At 45.6% G+C, this 19,308-nt stretch overlaps 1 non-coding gene across 1 annotated transcript; it reads right to left on the bottom strand.

The window, feature by feature from the left end:
* Positions 1–17,675: 17,675 nt before the first annotated feature.
* Positions 17,676–17,779, bottom strand: LOC125113682 (U6 spliceosomal RNA). The gene has a single exon (XR_007131547.1). It is a non-coding gene; the product is annotated as a U6 spliceosomal RNA (small nuclear RNA).
* Between the last annotated feature and the right edge of the window lie 1,529 nt (positions 17,780–19,308).

Below are 19,308 nucleotides of genomic sequence, written 5' to 3'. Positions count from 1 at the left end.
GCCACCAAGGGAGTGGGCAGGCCACCACTCCTCCTGCCTGATCCACCGATCGGCCCCACCCTCACCCTGTGTGAGGAGCCAGCTTACCATCCCCCTCCAGGAAGTGAGCATGGGCACTGTTTCTTGTTTTCACCCCTTCCTGCTGCAGCACGAGTCCCAGTAAAGCCTTGCCTGCATTCTTTGTCCAGACTCTTATCAATTTCTATTGATTAAAGAGTCCAAGGACCTGAGTTGGTAACAGTCTCACCAGAAGACGATCAAGGAGGAAACCCAAGACACACTCACCAGTGCATCACCCACCCACCTATATGCTTCCTCCCTCCAACCTCAGACTAAAGGATCTGGGAGGAAAAAGGTGGAAGAATATGTCTTTAGCCTCTGCCTTCCGCTACTGCTAAATAAGAATCCTCTTTCATCGTTTGGGACTTCAGCAATGGCTGAAGGATAACTGGTTTGGTCTGGGTCTTGTGCCTGTTTTCGCAACTTAGAAGCTCAGCTCTTTTCAGGGAGAATGTGCTCAGAAAGTTCAGTCAAAGGCTTCACCTCCATGGGTGGTGCTCCTGTGCCCAGTAGACCCTCCTGAGAGAGGACTGAGGCAGCCCTGCCAATTTTCCCAGAGGAGTGGGAAATCTCTATTTTTCACTGGAAACTGCCAGAACTTTACATGTTGGTACCCAGTTTCGAAACATGTTTTACATCTGCCTGTGGCTGTGTGAGCTGCTGCTGCCTCTCAAGGCCTTTGGTTTAGGGGCATGTCATGCAGGGGAGGACAGGCAGGTGTCCAGGTTGGGGGAAGGGACCCACATCTTGCCACTTCTGAGTTCCTCCTCTTCAGAGTCACGTGGCTGGTTTGCATCCCATGAATTCCAATGGAGAAGCAGTCATTTCTGAACGACTGTGGTTTCTACATTATTTGGGTTTGTGACCTGAGTCCAGAGCCAAACCTGGCTGGTTAATGGACAGTGAGAGGAGGTGACAACCCTGCTCTCCGTGGCTCCTACCGGCAGTGGCCAAGGGCTGGGTTGGGTAAGCTCTCTGGCCCCGTCCTTCCTTTCTTCTTCGGCATATAGCAGGAAAGTAAACAGCCTTGAACTTGCAGCTCTTTCATCCGCCAGGCAGAGGGGAGGGGAGGGCAAGTGCCGAGTGCAGATAATTACTTCAGATGGCAGCATGAGCCTGGGTATCCGGGTGAGCACTTGAAATGTCAAAGCCATGCAGCAAACCCTCCACAAACACCAATTTGACACTTTCACCCCTCTTGTTACAAGCAGAGATCTGAAACATCTAAGCAGGTGTGTCACTTTATTTTTATTTTTTTAAGCGAAGGGAGAACAGCCAGTTCATTTGCATGATCTCTAGCAGTTCTTTTCCAACGCAGCCAGACAGAGATACATGTTTAAGTGGTTGTCATGGAAACCAGAGAGCATTGCTCTCCCTCAAGGTCTGAAAGAAGGATGATGAAAAGTTTAAGCAATCACCATGGAAACGTAGAGGAGATACAAGGCGGGTTCAGATCCCAGCACACTAACAGATCAGTCTTCAGGTGCTGAGGTCCTGGTGGAAGGTGAATTCTGACTATTCACTGTGGCTTCCAGAATCAGGGCTGACCCAGAGGCCACATCCACAGTCATGGGCTCAGAGCATCCCAGGGGCTCAGCAGTGAGGTGAGTATGTCCCCCCAAAGCTCAGTCCTTCACTCTTCCTATTTCGAGGTTGACCTTGGGGCCTCTCTTGCTTATCCCTCCCTATGTTTTATTGCCTTCACTCCATCAGTTTCCTCAGCATGGCAGAAGCCCACAGATTTGCTGTCACAAAGTGGAACCCTGCTCAGGTCTGCAGGAGAAAAGACGTTCGAAGCCCAGCCTGGTCTTTCTCTGGTCTTGACCAAGATGTGTTCCCTTTCATGTCTGTGAATAACCAAAAGAAGCAAGAGGTTCCTGCCTCCCATCACTGTAAGTAAAGAGATGCACCTGAAAGCATTTCCTATGTTGCAGAGCCTCTGTCCATGGTTGGCCTCTTCTCTTCACGGTCTCTTCCTCTTGCTGGGGGTGACCCTATGTGGGAATAGCTGGCTGACCTGAAGCTGAGTTCTGAGGCCCAGGAGTCTGTAAAGGGGGGTCCCTAAGGGGCTGTGGAAGGGCTCCTACCAGAAATGGAGACTAGAACTACTTGGAAGGGGGCTGTAGAATGGGGTGAACCATCTACCCGCTCCTGACAGGATTACAGTCTCTCAGAGACCATTCAGAGGTGGGGGTGCTAGAGAGTGGAGGAGTGCGAGTGTGTGTGTGTGGGGGGGGACACATACATATCCGAATGAGCAATGACGTGGGTGGAGGACATGGTGGGGGAGTGCTGAGGGGGCGGATGGGGAGAGAGAAGGAAAAGGGCAGAGGAGGAAACACTTGGAGAGCTTGTCACTTCAGGATCCCTGCTCTCTGGTGCGTCAGGATTTAGAGCACTGCTTTGGGAGAGAGACGGATTTGTTAGGAATTCTGACTTCACAAATAAATCCATTCAATAAATATTTAGTGAGTACCTATTTACGTGCCATGCACTATTCTAAGTGTTAGGGACAAAACAGTGAAGGAAACAGACAAAACCCTTGCCTTTGAGGGGCTTGTCTTCTGATGAGGATGACAAAAAACAAACACAATAGATAAATTATATAGTATATTAAAAGATGATTAGATGCATAGATTTAAACAAGGGCAGAGTGGGAGAGTTCCTGTCGTGGTGCAGCGGAAACGAACCTGACTAGTACCCATGAGGATGTGGGTTTGATCCCTGGCCTTGCTCAGTGGGTTAAGGATCTGGTGTTGCTGAGAGCTGGGGTGTAGGTCACAGACCTGGCTCAGATCCTGTGTTACTGTGGCTGTGGTGTAGGCCAGCAGCTGCAGCTCCAATATGACCCCGAGCCTGGGAACCTCCATATGCTGCAGGTGTGCCCCTAATCAAACAAAACAAGACAAAACAAAATAAGGGCAGATCAATGTGTGATCTGCCAGAGCCAGGAGCTGGGCTGTTGCCATACAGAACACAGCAGACAAGGAGGCCTCACTGAGAAGTGACATTTGAGCAAAGACTTCAAGAGGCTGAGGGAGTGAGCAATGCAGACATTTTTAGGGAGAACTTTCCAGGCACAAGGAAGCAGCAGTGAAAACATTCTAAATATATTCAAGGAGACAGTGTGACTGAGTGAGGGAAGGAGGGAACGAGGAGACCAAGCCAGAGATGCAAGGGTTGGGGTGACACACAGGTCCCCCAAGGACTCCGACTTTTACTGAGATGGGGGCCCACTGGCGGATTTGGACAGATCTGACTTCTCGTTTTACAGGGTATCTCTGGCTGCTTCATGGAGAAGAGACGACAGGGCAGGATGGAAGCAGGGAGAGGAGCGAGGCTGTTTCAGTAACCCAGGGAAGAGAGGGTGGTGATTCTCACTAGAGGGTAGCAGTGGGGCTGGGGAGCAGCAGCCAGAGTCTGGGTGTGTTATGAAGGTAGGGCCAGCAAGTTAGATGGGTTGTGAGAGAGGAGTCAAGGGTGACCATGAGACTTTGGCCGGAGCAACTGGAAGAATGGACTTCAAGCCAAATGAGATGGGGAAGACGGTGGGAGGAAGAAGATCTGGATTCCGGTTTGGGTTTAATTTCGATGCTCATGAGCTACCCAAGTGGAGGTGCCCTTGGGAGACAGATCCAAGGCAGCTGGAAATACCAGAGAGAAGTTCAGGGAAGGGGCTGGGCCAGAGATGTACTTTTGGGAATTGACAACAGTGGTAGTGGAGCGCTCATCGTGGGGGTGCAGATGTGGAAGAGAAGAGGACCAAAGACTGAATGCTGGGGGCTCCGTCACTGCGTCATAGACACGAGTCATGGCGATGCAGACGACCAGTAAGGGTGAACGAGAAGGGGCTACAGGCAGGAAGGACGGGAAACCATGAGAGGTGGAGTCCTCACGCCAAGTGAGAGGAGTGCAGGGAGGAAGCCAAGGGACCTGCGGCTCGTGTTAAGAGGGCAAGTGGGACGAGGACCGGTCACTGACTTCAGCAGCAGGAGGGGCACCGGTGGCCCTTACAAGAATGACTTTAATGGCATGGAGGGACACAGCTGGGTTGGAGTGGGTCTTAGACCAACTTGGAGGACAGGCGTAAGAAAGGGCAAGTCTTTCCAGGAGTTCTGCTCTAAGGGCTCCTCACCATTCTCCTTCCAGAGAGAAACAGAGAAACTTCAACGATGTTGCGAGGGGCCGGGGTGGAGGAATTCTATAGTCGAGCTATCTAGGTTTCTAGAGACACTAACAGGGGTTCAGAGCTGTAGCGGCCCCTGCTTCCCATGATGTGAGGTGAAGGAAGGGAGGGACAGGGGCTTAGAGCAAAAGGAAGATCTGTGACTTTGGGCTCATGTCCAACTTCCTCACTGAACTGGAGAGGGGGCTGAGGCCTGAGGTCACAGCTCTATGAGCAGCAGAGCCAGGGCTAGAGCCTGGAGATCCTTCTTCTGGGTTCGCTGATTTTTGTTCTGCCATAACAAACACTGAGTTTTGAGGGGCTTCTGGAGGCTGGCTTTCAGTTTCTTAAGATTCATATCCATCACGGTTCTAGAAAATGACCACTTCTTCTTCTTCTTTTTTTTTTTTTTTGTCTTTTTGTTGTTGTTGTTGTTGCTATTTCTTGGGCCGCTCCCGTGGCATATGGAGGTTCCCAGGCTAGGGGTCGAATCGGAGCTGTAGCCACCAGCCTACGCCAGAGCCACAGCAACGCGGGATCCGAGCCGCGTGTGCAACCTACACCACAGCTCACGGCAACGCCGGATCGTCAATCCACTGAGCAAGGGCAGGGACCGAACCCGCAACCTCATGGTTCCTAGTCGGATTCGTTAACCACTGCGCCACGACGGGAACTCCGAAAACGACCACTTCTTAGTTCCAAGAAAGTCTAATGAAAATTCCCAAGCGACTTCTTACCCAGAGCACATCTCTTTCCAACACTTCAGTGATTTCAATGTCAGTGAATCAGAAATTTACCAAGGAAGCTTTCCTTGAAAGACAATGTGGTTTGAAGGCTGCGAATCAGAGGTGGACAGGGCCGCTGTAAGATTCCTGTCAAGAAAGAAGCAAGCAGATGTCTCACAGGCAGCTCAGACCTTGGGCATGACTCATTACTGATTTTCCGTGATGTTCTGTGGTGACTAGAATGAGATTCTGAAGGAAAGGAGGAAAAAAACCCCTGAGGTTTCAGCTTCTCCAGAGCTCAGAAATGCTCGGGCCCAGCTCGGTGGTAAGGCTTCATAAAAGAAATGGCTGTTGTCATTACGTGGGTGGATGACTTCTGAGTTGCCGAAGATGGTGTTACAGATTTTATTCACTTACGAATGCACTGCTTGGTGAAAGCAGGCCCTTAAAATCCAGGAGTGGGGCCAGGGATGGCTCTGAGAGGGGGAGGCAGAAAAGGTGAAGATCATTCCAGCAAATGAAATACCTGAGAAGGTCTCATGTAAGAAGAGACCCAAGTCGTAACTCCCCCTCGGTGACGAACATCCAATCCCTGCCTCCCCAGCCTCTCTCTCCCCCGCTTCCACTGGGCAGGGGGCAGACCTGCGTGTCTGGGTCTGGGCTCCTCACTGGTCCTTTCTCAGGCGGCTGCTGCTACTGCTGGGCGTGCAGGGACCCCACCCCAAAGACAGAGGCAGCCTCTACCGGCTACAGCTTTCTCGCTGCTCTAGGGTGAATGATGACGTTTCAGAGACTTATTCCGCTCCAGGGTCAGAATCTCCTTTTGAAACGAAGCTGTCCCCAAACAAACCCCAAGGCCTGAGGGACAGGGCCTTACCAACCCAGGTCTAGGGAATAGGGCACTGAGGTCAGAAAAACTGGAGTCAGGTCCCAATTCCACTTCTTCCAGCTAAGTGACCTGATGGGCAAATCTCTTTGAACTTGCATGTGCTCACCTGTAGGATAAGAGTGGGTACACTTGATACCGTGAAGAGCAAATCATTAATATAATACGTGAGAATGGTTCTCAACCTTGGCTGCAAGTTAAAGTCACTAGGAAGTGTCTAAAAAATACAGAGGAGTTTCCGTCGTGGCTCAGCGGAAACGAATCTGACTAGCATCCATGAGGGTGTAGGTTCCATCCCTAACCTCCATCAGTGGCTCAAGGATCCGGTGTTGCTGTGACCTGTGGTGTAGGTCACAGATGTGACTCAGGTCCTGCATTGCTGTGGCTGTGGTGTAGGCTGGCAGCTCTAGCTCCAATTCAACCCCTAGTCTGGGAACTTCCATATGCTACGAGTGCGGCCCTAAAAGACAAAAACAAAAACAAAAACAAAAAAACACAAATGCTTGGGTCACAGCCCTTGAACAGTGCTTTTAATCTTGGCCATGTATTAGAATCATTAGGGGAGCTTTTAAAAGTCCCAACGCCCAGGCTTTATCCCAAGCCAATTAAGCCAGAATCTCTGAAGGCAAGACCCAGGTAGTAATAAGACTTTATAAAGTCCCCCAGATAATTCCTAAGGGCAGCCAAGACAGAACCACTGATGAATATGGAAGTTCTTTATAAATTAGTAAGTACCAAGCACATGTAAGGAGGCATCACCAGCATCAGCTTGAAAATTAAACATGATAATATTGACGTTGAATAATTGGATGGGACTTTCCAACACGCTCTCAAGAACTTCACAAATCAGGGTGAAGTTTAATAAAGTAAGTGTGAAGAATTAAGATCTTCAAAGGGTAAGTTATTACAAAATAATTATAAAGACACACTAACACAGAAAAGATATAAAAATTAGCAAAAAACATACTACTGTCATTAAAGGAGCCCCCTTGGACTTGACATGTACACAAGGCACCCGCAGATCTTTTCAAAGGCAGCCTGATTCAGTAATCGAAGGGATGGCTGTCACTTTGCATTTCTTTCCTTTTTTTTTTTTCATTTTTATGGCAGCACCTGCAGCACATGGAAGTTTCCAGGGCTAGGGGCTAAATTGGAGCTGCAGGTGCAGACCTACGCCACACGCACAGCAACACAGGATCCAAGCCACATCTATAACCTACACCACTGTTTGTGGTGTAGCCCAATCCTTAATCCACTGAGTGAGGTCAGGGATCAAACCTGTATAGTCGTGCACACTACACTGGGTCTGTAACCCGCTGAGCCACAATAGGAACTCCAACACTTTGCATTTCTAACAGGCTCCCAAGTGACGTCATTGTTGTAGTCTGGCGATTACAAGCACAGGTTTTGGAGGCAGAACTGAGTTCAAGTTCTTGGCCTTCCAGGTCCAAGTTGCATGGCTCAGGCAGTAGCCATTCTTTAACTTTTGTAGTTAGTAACCCTCTCTCTCTGTTCCCACTCTGGAAAGCACCCCCTCCCACACACTAATCAGGTGGTTTGAATGGGCACTGCCAGGTTCTTTTTGTCCCTGCCCTCCCTCGGTCACTTGGATAATGATTTTCCCAAAGATGGGCCAAACTGGCCAATGAGAACCTTCCCAGGGGTGGTTGAATGAGGGACCAGGAGCATCAGCTGGGCTCTGTTGGTGGCTAAGCTGTGTGAGGCTGGGCTTGCTGTCACCTGGGGGGACCGATGTGCAGAGGGAATCAGGTGGGAGAAAAACAGAAGTGGAGCAGCATTTGAGTCCCTGCTCCTAGCAGCTCCCAGCTCAGAGCTGCTTTCCTGCCCTTCTCAGGCTATATGAAACATCCAACGAATTCAACTTTTCACTTGTGCACTTTCAACACACACACACACACACATCCTGAACAATACCCCAGGATGGTTTAATTATTCTGCACCTTAGTTTACTCACCTGTGAGATGGAGCTAATAGTAGAATCTAATCTAAGGTTATTATGATGATGAAATAAAATGATACAAGGGAATTCCCATTGTGGCTCAGTGGGTTAAGAACCTGGTATAGTGTTCGTGAGGATGCAGGTTCAATCTCTGGCCTTGTGCAGTGGGTTAAGGATCCAGTGTTGTCACAAGATGTGGCTCGGATCCCGTGTTGCTGTGGCTGTGGCACAGGCCTGCACCTGCAGCTCTGATTGGACCAGTAGCCCAGAGCTTCCATGTGCCACAGGTCTGGCTGTTAAAAAAAAAAAAAAATTAAAAACCCCCCACAATACACGGCAGGAACTTAGCATAGTGCCTGGCACTAAGTGTTCTAGGTGGAATCCTCCAGGGTCAGTTAGAGGTTGCGTCTATTTCAGACCATGAGCTGGTGGTATTCAGGGGATAATCTAATGTAAAGGAATTGGTTCCTGGTTCAGCCAACTTTTCAGAGTTCATCTGGTGCCAGGATATACGTCCTCAGTCTGGTCCAGACAAAATGACTCTGAGTGAACAGCACAGACTTGCCCTGCCACATGCCCTATGCCAAAGACCCAGGTTCAGCCTGGTCAAAACCCTGCCCAGACTGCTGGGGCTGGGGGATCTAAGAGGGAAGGCTGGATTGGGACCTGGGTTCTCCCTTGGCCTTTCTCTGAATTCACTTGATCCAAGTTCAGCTTCTAGAAAATCCAAACGTCTTCAGGTTCTGGGTCTTCCTGTTGCCATTACTGACAAATGTTATATCCAGCATGAATTTTGAATTCTTAGAAACTCCCAAATCCCCCTTCATACAAATGCCCCAACCACTGTTTTATGTCAATATCGCTGTATATTTTATATCATGTAGCACATCAGGGCTGCTCAAATGGTATGGCCTGAGATTGCCTGGAGCAGATTTTGCTCTTATTTCAACTCAACAAATATCAATCGAGTTTTTGGTACACGTGAAGCCTGTGAAAGGCGTGCCCTCCCTCCCTCTGTCTCTCCAACAGCCTAGCATGAGGCTTATAAAACTCAGCAGTGGGAGGTTGTCCCATTTTGAGCTGCACTGGGAGTTATTATCGAAGTGTGGGATGCCTGTGGCAATGCAAAGATTCTAAAGGTGGGAGACAGCCAAGGATCTGACACACACACACACACACACTCACACATGGTGAACCTGAGAGAAGTGTAAGCAGTACCTATGACTAGAGCAGTGGGCTCATGATTGGAGCTTGAGATAACGGCGTTGACAGAATCGTAGTAGTTCAGCTAGAGATGAAAAAAAAAGAAAATGCAAATTAATATGAAGATCACACAGCAGGTGAAGAAGAGTTGGTAACTATATATAAGGTGATGTTTCGACACACATTTCAAGGAGAAAGGAACGCCCTGTCCACAGGACAGGTGCGTCTTTCAAAACTGCATTTGCGTGTGGGCAGACGTGTGCAGGTGGCAAGGTGGTGCCAAGTGCATGGGGACTGTTTCCCTTTATGCTCGCTCAAGGCTAACACCAGAACAAGTGATTCCTGCGTGGCCTATCTGATAGACCGTGCTGAAGTGTCTACGACCTTGTTTAGATATTTCTGAGAAAATCAGAATGCTGCCTGCACAGCCACGGGGGTTTCACAGAGAAAACAGCGTATTTTTCACTGCAAATCAGAGTTAAATTGGAAGCTATGCTGAGTGTCGTACTGGGAAGGAGAAAGGCCTCTTTCCTGCTCTCTTTGGAAATGGAGCACCAGGCTTTGAGGCAGATGTGCTGGGATTGGGGAACCAGAGCTTTCAGACGGGACCCGGAATGGGGGCCAGGGCCATTTGTGGGCAAGGAACCAGACTCGGTGGATTTGAGGAGTTCCTCTGCCCTCAGGCCACCTTCTCCCGCTGCAGAAGTCCTTAGTAAGAATATGAGCATGTAAACCTGGGGCAAAGCCACCACACTGTTGACAGAGCACCGTGTTAGTTACACAGGGTGATTCCCTACTGTTTGGACCTTCCGGGCACTATGCCTGGTTTAGAGGAGGAGAAGAGAAGAGAGAGAACTCCTGAGTTGAACCCCCATGGAATGCGGAAACCACAGACCCAGAGAGGTGGGGGAAGGGGGGTGGGTTCTGGAGTTGGGGTGTGGTCCAGAGCAGTCCACTGAGCCCAGAACTGCCCTCTGCCTTTTCCCCATGGGAACAGGCTCCCTGGAAGCAGCTGACCCCTCAGGAAGGTCCTGAACACAGGCTCTGAAGTGCAGGGAGAGAAAGAAGGACGCAGCCCGGGGAATTCTCCCACCTGACAGCGGCTCTCTGCCGGGCCTTGTTTTCTTCCCACCCCCGCTTCTATGTGTGGTCATCCCTGGGCAGCACCGGCTCTGGGTCTCAGTACTATTCCTTCCACTTCTGGAAGGACTGAAGAGGGCAGTCAGAGAAGGTGGGCTGGCCAGGAGGGTCATCTGGGGGGTGGTAAATCAGGGACACAAAGTGTCTACACTCCATAAAAGCATAGCTCCACTTTGCTAAGTGCAAGAAGCTGGGCACAAAAGGTCATATATGATTCTATTTACAGAAAATGGCTAAAAAAGAAAGTCTATAGAAATAGAAAGATTAGTGGTTGCCTGGGCTGGAAGGAGGAACTGGGATTAACTGCCTGTGGTTAAGAGGGATCTAATTGGGGTGATGGAAATGTTCTTAAACTGGATTGTGGTGATAACTGCACAGCTCGGTTAACTTATCTGCAGTCATTAATTGTACACTTAAAATGGGTGAATTTTATGATAGGTAAATTGTACCTCAAACATGTTGAAGGAAGAAACGTTGTTCCAACCAACTTTGAGAAATATATCATGTTATGTGGCAATTTTACAAGTGCTTATTCAGCCAGACTACTGTTTTCCTTTTATACCTGTCTTTCTTTCCTTCTTTTTCTTTCTTCCTTTCTTCCTCCCCCCCTCCCTCCCTTCCTTCCAGGCATGCAGAAGTTCCTGGGCCAGGGATCCATCCCTCACCATAGCAGCGACAATGCTAGATCCTTAACACGCTGAGCCACCAGGGAACTCCTATATCTAGCTTTCTTATAATTCACATTTCCTTTCTACTGTAAGAGTGGTATTCTATTCTCTTTAAGTTTGAAATTTTGTGGATCTTCATCTTCTAGACAAGTGCCATTTTCTGAGTTCATTTTTCTCCTTCTTTAATTTTCATTTTCACTTAGCAAATAAGTTAGGCTCTTTTCCATTCATCCAATATTTCCTGCTTTTCTTTTCTTGCATAAGTCTTCTTATTAAAAATATCTCTACCTAGTTTAAACCTGATGTGTTTAAAAAGAGATGAGCTGTTTGTCCTCCGAGAGATTTCTCATCAATCCTGAAGGACCTGGCCCTCCCTCCTGCATGTCCACTCTGCATTTGGTTTCTGGGCTGTCTTTTTTGGTGGGATCCATGCCATGGCATGTGGAAGTTCCCAGGCCAGGGACTGAACCAGTGCCACAGCAGTGACCTGAGACACCGCAGTGACAATGTTCGATCCTTAACTCAATAGGCCACCAGGGAACTCCTCTGGGTTGTATTTTTTTTTCTCTCAATTTAAAGTGTATGATTTTATGGGTTTTAGCGTATTCAGAGTTATGCACCATCACCATTTTAATTTTAAAACATTTGCATCACTTCAAAAAGAAACCCCATACCTATTAACATCCACTCCCCATTTGCTCCCGATTTCCTCATCTCTAGGCAACCACTAATCTGCTTTTTTATCCATGTGGATTTGCCTATCCCGGACATTTCATATAAATGGAATCATACGATTCGGGTCTTTTGTGACAGGCTGTTTTCATTCAGCATAATGCTTTCGAGTGTCGTTCATGTTACAGCATGTATCATTACTTCATTCCTTTTAGTGTCAAATGATATTTTGTTGTACAGATGGACCAAATTGGGTTTATCTGTTCATAAGGTGATGGACATTTGAACTATTCTACTTTTTGGCTATTATGAATAATTCTGCTAGGAACATTCATGTAAAAGTTTTAGTGTGGACATATGTTTGCGTTTTTCTTGGTTATAATGGGCTGACTGAACATAAAGGACAATGTTCTGCTTTTTCATGCACTTGGGAAACACGAATTTCACTTGTCAGAGCCAGAGAAATCCCAGGGAAACAACTCTCAGGTCTAGAGTCACATTATGGGCCCCAAGACACTTGGGTCATTTGAGCTGGTGCTAGCTTCTACGAGAGAAAGGAAAACGCATCTGCTATCTTCAGACCATGGAGCAAAACTCCCAAAACAAACATGCCAGGAAGTTCAAATTGATTACTTTCACTCACTTCTAGAAATGTGATATTTATCAACCTTTGTGCCATTCTGGTATCTCATGGGACATTTATTTTTATTTGCTTTCAGCTAGGTTAACGAAGTTACCTCAGGACCAGTGGTGACTCATTAAAGAACATATGTACTGTTATTTATTTGATTGTACCTGTGATATCCTATTTCATTGTCCCTGTGATAGTGGAGAGGCAGGCTGACCAATTATAATTCACATTTAAACTTTTTTTTTTTACCTGAGCAACCCAGTCTCCGTGTACTTTCCAGCGGATGTAATTCACATTTGGAGAATTCACAGCATTATTAATGCTAATGTTTGGTATGTTCTCAACTTTGGGCAGCTTCTTCCAAGTTCTAAGAGGAAAAACATAAAAATCACAAAAGGATAAGAATAAATGCCCCTCCCACACCCTGTTTGCTCCAACCAGGAGCCTTTTCGTAGACCAACCTTCCTGTCAGGAGTTCTCCCCTCTTCTCCTTGGCTCATATAAATTCTCCCCATTCATTGTGACCTCAATAAATCCTCCATGGGAACCTCTCTATGTGCCAGGCCATTTGATCACTCCCTTTTCTGGCTCCAGGAGGGTTGAGCATGGAGTTGGTGCGTGATGTGTGCAGCTCTTATTTTCTCACTCAGATGTGTACAATCCAGAGGCAAGGGTGCCTCCTTTGGAGCCTCACGAGGCCCATTAGAGAGCAGGGACTCAACCAAAGCTGACTGGCTGAGGACTCCAATGGGTATCCTTGTGTATTCTAGTGGGAGTTTGAACAGCCTTTTAGAAGAAGACACTGAGCTTTCAAGTATCATGAAGGCAGGAAGAAAGAATTTAGAGGTGGCATCAGTGACCTCGCATGTTATAAAAGATCTGTAGTTATTTATTAATTCACATGAGTGCTCTGAGGACAGACTGTCCTTCCCACAGCCAAAGTATGAACAAAGCACTGAGCATAACAAGGAATGAATAATTGTGGAGGACCCACGGTTGTCTCCTTTCTTCCCTGCCAAAAAAAATCAAGGCAGAGAGCCCTTGATTTCAGGGATGTCATGTGACTCAGTTTTGATCAATGAGATAAGCAGAAATCAGCAGAGGAGCTCTAGGAAAATATTTTGCTTTCATAAAAGGTGAAAATACTGTGAGATATTCTCTTTTTCTGTCTCTCTCATTTTTCTTTCTTACTTTTCCTCTTGCCTGGATGGTGTGGATCTTTCTGATTTTGAACACAGTTGAGATATGAGCTATCTGGAGCGATAGCAGCCATTACGAGACCATGAGGCCATGGGCTGTAGGACAGAAAGCCAATTATGGTAAGGACAGTGAAGTGACGTGAGATTAAAGGTGCCTGAGACACCACTGATAAGCTAAACAATGCGGCAATCACTTACATCCTGATACTTTTGTTAATGAAAGAAAGATAAACTCCTTATGCGAGTTGGTCTTTTTTTTTGGCTTTTGTCTTTTTTGTTGTTGTTGTTGCTATTTCTTGGGCCGCTCCCGCGGCATATGGAGGTTCCCAGGCTAGGGGTCGATCGGAGCTGTAGCCACCGGCCTACGCCAGAGCCACAGCAACTCGGGATCCGAGCCGCGTCTGCAACCTACACCACAGCTCACGGCAACGCCGGATCGTTAACCCACTGAGCAAGGGCAGGGACCGAACCCGCAACCTCATGGTTCCTAGTCGGATTCGTTAACCACTGCGCCACGACGGGAACTCCTGGTCATTTTTTTTAATGTTACTATAACAGCAAACATTTATCGACTTATTATGTGTCAAGCACTATTCCAAGCATTTTACACATATTAACTCATTTACTCCATCTTAATATAACTTTATGAGATAGGCATTATTATTGTTCCTTCACAGGGAAGAAACTGAGGCACAGAAAGATATTAAAGAACTTGCCAAAGTTACTAAGCAGCAGGTTCAGGATTCAAGCCCAGGCAGCCTGGATGGCAGCTTGAAGCATTCTTAACAGATAAGTGTCTACAATGGATGTTCTCATAGCTTAACAAATGACAGAACTGTGGAACTGTTTAGAGCTTGGAGGGATCCTTTGAGATGACCTTGAAAATATCAGAATAGATGGTACCTGGAATGGTGATCATGCATGGGATAGGTGTATGTATCACTGAAGCCTGCAGGTAAGATGCTTTTATACATACTGTCAGCGATTACAGAAGTACACTGGATTTCCCAAAGCTGTTTCAATATTGCTTTTTTCCTCTGGTAATTATTTTTTCATTTTATCAGTTATGTCTTAGTAAAGTTCCCTCTGCACTGTTTGCTAGTATGGTAGTATATTTTTTCATTTAAATTGCTCATTACTTTTGACTCCTTTTTCAAGTATTAAATTTGTAAATTTCAATTCATCAAAAGTTATTTCTTGAGAATCTTCTGTGATTGTGGCCCTATCAGAACAATGGGAGAGACCCTTTAAATTGGCCATCGGGCAGCACTCCCACTCACTTTGGCTATAACCCCTGCTGGACTGTCTCATATTGTAGAGCGTGAGAGAGCATCCATGTCAAGACTCAGTTTCTCTCCAAATGATATGTGCATCTTTGCCTGATGAAACTTTTCACTGCTGAGTTTTCTCGAACTTTCCATCCAAAGCCCCTCATCTTCTACCCCCAAGCCAAAAAAGTCAGAGAGCTATAGACTGAGCTGATTTCAAATTTCAGAACTCACAAGACCCATTATTCATTTTGTGTCTGCTTTCAGATCACAGGCACTTCACAAACCAATCCAACTGCCTGACACTCTCCATTTGCCCGTGGTATTGTTTTTTAAGATTTATATTATGGTTTAGATTCACTGGCTTCTATTACAAAACCCAATGAATCTGATCCCACTGGTTAATGGAACTTCTCTCTTTAAAAAGTAATTTTCAAGAAGCAGTTGAAAAAGCCTGCTATTGTTACTTTATGAAGTGTCTGTTCTCCAATAAAGAAGATAACAAGCACGTCTCCTCCTCAGCATGCACATTTCTCTGTGGTACTTTGAGAATCCTTCAACTCACTTGTTCTGTCAATTAATCTTCCCTCGTTTAAATTTCCCTCAAATAAAAATTTTTCAGACCCACTTTGATTCACCTCTCCATAATACCATTCATCATCTATGTTACCTTTCTCTGGATACATTTAATCTCTGGGAAGGAAATTTCATGGCAGAAAATGGGGCAGAAGTGAAAACCTGGCCAAGTTTTCAGACTTAGATTAAGAAGATGGTGATGGTGATCAGCCATTAGAGGTACTGACTTTAAAACATATTTCATACTTTAAGAGATAAAACTTGAGGAAAAGCCTTTAAACTCCTTGGAATTACTGCTTGTAAACACGGATTCAGTCTCCTGTGCACAGATTAATTGCTGGGGATGAAGTCTCTAAAAAAGGATTTGATTGTAATTTATAGTTCATTCTGATAATCATTTCTGTGTAAATTTTCTTAATTCAGAGGAGACTCATACTATGTTTTTAAAAATCTCTACCATGCATAAAGCAGATAGATTTATTGGGATACTTATGACAAAAGCTGTTCTTTTTTGAAGGCATCTATGGGGTGATTTAAATAGTCTTTCCTCTATCAGTTTTTCATCTACTCTGAAATCAGTTTGGTTAGGTCTGGATCAACAGTTCTGCATGGTGTAGGCTTGATGAATTTGAGTACATTTATGTCATTAGCCAGTTGTTCACCTCAGACTTCATCTTTCAGCTTGTCAGAAAAATAACCTAACACTTATCCAGGCACCAGTACAAAATGCCAAGGAAGCAGGGACCGGAGGAGGCCGTCACTGCAAATGGAACCTCAAGTTCCCTGCCGCAGGGTCCCTGAGAGGTAATGAATCTTTCCATACTTCGAGGGCACGGCATCACGGCTCTGTGGCTGTGGAAGGCCTATTCACGCTTGCTCCTAACAGATACTCAGGGAAACTGTTTCACTCTGCCCCTGTGGAGGGGTAGGGGTAGGGGTAGGGGTAGGGGTAGGGATGTCTATTACAGGGCAAAGCTATGACAAATTCATGCCCCTTCACCCAGATGCAACTAAAGGATAATGTGAATTGTCCTGCTGTGACCCTTTAGAAGGAGTAATTCCTGGAATTATTACCAGTACCTTTTCTTTTCCATTCCTCTCCCAAAGGTGTCCTTGTATTATATCTTTGAGCAAATGAATGAACATCTCTTCTCAAAGTGAAACAAATAATGCCAAGTGAATCTCAGCCAGGAGAAGGTTTAGTGACTCAGAACTCTGTTCTCACTGTGCTCTGTGCAAGGGATCTTCTCTAAGACTTGGATGAACACAGAGAAATACTGTTAAATTTACTGATGACACAAAGGTGAGAGAGAGGGAGAGAGAGGGAGCTAATTTACTGGATGGTATTATTAGCATTTAAAATTATTTTAACCAAAAAGAATAAGAATGCAAAAAAAAAACAATGAAATGAAATTCAGAAGAATGAAAACCTTGGATTTAGGTTTAAAACATAAATTTATAAGGAAAGAATAAGGGATACATGGCTTCAGAGGAGGCAATATGCCAGTGGGTAAAACACTGGTGGGCAGTGTGATGCCTTGTGGTACCCAGTCCTGAGCAGCTGGAACATTTTCCAGAAGGGATGCCAGGATGGCAGGATATCTTGAAATGAGATCCACATGAAGGACAGCTGAGAAAACTAGAATAGTTTACCTGGGAGAAGAGTTTTTTTTTTCCTTTTCTTTTTCTGTTTGGAAGTTCCCAGGCTAGGGGTCGAATTGGAGTGCAGCTGCCATCCTATACCACAGCCACAGCATAGCAGGATCCAAGCCACATCCTCGACCTACACCACAGCTCACAGCAACACCAGACCCTTAACCCACTGAGCAAGGTCAGGGATTGAACCCGAATCCTCATGGATACTAGTTGGGTTCTTAACCTGGTGAGCCACAAAAGGAACTCCGAGAAGACTTAACAGTCATCTTCAAATACCTGAAAAATCTGAATTTTTTTTTGAAGTTACATTTTACTTATTTTTCTTTTCCTTTTTACAAAATTTATTTTTACCTTAGTTATATGCAGTTGCTTGACAAATCAAATAATTCTCCAGGTTTAAGAAACTTGACCCCTCTCTTCATTTCCATCCCGGAAGGCTTGTGAATCTCCTTCTTCTTTTTTCTTTTTGGCCTTGCCTGCAGCATGTGGAAGTTCCCAGGCCAGGGATGGCGCCTGTACCACAGCAGTAACCCAAGCCGCTGCAGTGACAATGTGGGATCCTTAATCTGCTGTGCCATTTCCTTCTTTTAGATGATTATTTGGTATCTAGTCCATGTTTCTAAAAAGCATGCTTGCATTGCTTCCTCTTGGTTTTTCAATTATCTTTCGACACTGGACTCCCATTTACTTCTAAGTACTTGGCATTCTTTAACCAACCATTTCAATCTCCTTTCAAGATATTCAGCTCCATCAGATAGTCATTCCATTGGTTCTTTCTTTTTCCAATGATTTTTATTTTTCCCATTATAGTTGGTTTATAGTGTTCTGTCAATTATCTCCTGTACAGCAAAGTGACCCAGTCACACAAAAACATGGAACGCTTCACGAATTTGCGCATCATCCTCACACCCTCATGCTAACCTTCTCTGTATCATTCCAATTTTAGTATACGTGCTGCTGAAGCGAGCACTGGTTCTGTCCTCTGAGGGGTGCTGGCTGCCCAGTATCTGGTTACCATTAGCCATCTTTGGTCTGTGGGGGAGGAAAAATAATTTTTCCTAGATCCTTCCAATGGGTTCTTGGCTAAGACCCCATTCCTGCTTCCCATAATAAAAGACAGATTAACAGAAGACCAAACAAGTTTAATAACATATATACCTTCTGCATACATGGGAGACACTCAGGGAAACTAACTCCTCCACATGCCCAAGTCATCACCTTAAATACCATCTTCAGCTACAGACAAAAGAAGATGCAGGTTGGGGAGCCAGTTACGAGAGATTACCAGACAAAGCATCTCAAACAAGGGAAATTCATCACACAGGTTTAAGTCATTGCCTTTTCCACTGATGATAATCTCTAGAGATTCAGAGCCACTCTCCCCTTCAGCACAGGGGGTGGAGATGCCCCTGCAAATGCAGAGTTCCCTTATAAATTTAAATTGTTCTTACCAAAGGGTAAATTTTACTTGCTTTTCAGAACTTCTCCTGTATCGGCTATTTCTTAAAAATAACCAGCCTGAAATAATCTTTATGCCAAAAAGGCATATTTTGAGGTGACATATCCTGCTCCCCTCCAGGGCTTTCCTCCACTCTTGTCCCAAGGATGCCATTTGCTCCTTTGTTTCACTGCATCTTCTGTTTTCCTGATTTTTCTTCTTTTCAGTTTTCTCCCTCATTTTACTGAGAAAATCCTTATGAGAAGGATACACATATGGGAAGTATATTTTTAAACCTAGTTTCTTGAAAAGGGCATTATTCTACCCCAAAATTTCAATAGCATTTTATCTGGGTACAGAATTCAACACTGGCGACTATTAAAACTTTTGAAGGACTTGCCCCATTGCCTTCTAGCTTCCAGTGCTGCTGTGGTGAAGTCCAAATCTATCACTGGATTCTTTTTTTTTTTCCCACTGTACAGCAAGGGGGTCAGGTTATCCTTACATGTATACATTACAATTACATTTTTCCCCCAGCCTTTCTTCTGTTGCAACATGAGTATCTAGACAAAGTTCTCAATGCTACTCAGCAGGATCTCCTTGTAAATCTATTCTAAATTGTGTCTGATAAGCCCAAGCTCCCGATCCCTCCACTCCCTCCCCCTCCCATCAGGCAGCCACAAGTCTCTTCTCCAAGTCCATGATTTTCTTTTCTGAGGAGATGTTCATTTGTGCTGGATATAAGATTCCAGTTATAAGTGATATCATATGGTATTTGTCTTTGTCTTTCTGGCTCATTTCACTCAGTATGAGGTTCTCACTGGATTCTAATACAGTGCATTGTGAACTGATTTTTGTTTTCCTCCTCTGAACACTTCTGGAATTTTCTCTTTCTCTCAGTGCTTTGGCAAATGTTTTCAACTATTTATTGAATTCTTTTCTTTTTTTTTCTTTTGTCTTTTTTTAGGGCCTCGCCTCACCCGGAGCATACGGAGGTTCACAGGCTAGGGGGTGAATCAAAGTTGTAGCCAATGGCCTACGTCACAGTCACAGCCACAACC

This window comes from Phacochoerus africanus, chromosome 13, assembly GCF_016906955.1.
Source record: "Phacochoerus africanus isolate WHEZ1 chromosome 13, ROS_Pafr_v1, whole genome shotgun sequence".
Classification (NCBI taxonomy): Eukaryota; Metazoa; Chordata; class Mammalia; order Artiodactyla; family Suidae; genus Phacochoerus; species Phacochoerus africanus.
The sequence above is the reverse complement of the archived record's forward strand: the minus strand, read 5'-3'. Positions and strand labels throughout refer to the sequence as shown.